A 330-nucleotide genomic window follows, 5' to 3' on the forward strand; every position below is an offset into this window, starting at 1 on the left:
AGCTGTAAAATTCAACCCGTCTGAGATAGACACCAGGACAATAATGTCCAAATGTTGTGGATGGGATAAAATATGCACTTTACAAATTAAGAATCTATACAAATAGCATTGAGAGTAAATTTTTCTGCCTATAATTCTAAAGTCCTTCACTCTCTCTCACATGATTGTGTATTCTAAGTAAACTTCCACTCTTACATCCAGGTATAGATCCCAAAAGGTAAATGTTAGAAGTACTAGCAGTACTTTATGTAATATATTAACTGATAACTCGGGTTAATAAATAAAAAGAAGCAGTATAAGTTTTCCTTGATAACTTCATTTTTTAAATAT

This window comes from Otolemur garnettii, unplaced genomic scaffold, assembly GCF_000181295.1.
Source record: "Otolemur garnettii isolate 467f Iridium unplaced genomic scaffold, OtoGar3 scaffold00041, whole genome shotgun sequence".
Lineage (NCBI taxonomy): Eukaryota > Metazoa > Chordata > Mammalia > Primates > Galagidae > Otolemur > Otolemur garnettii.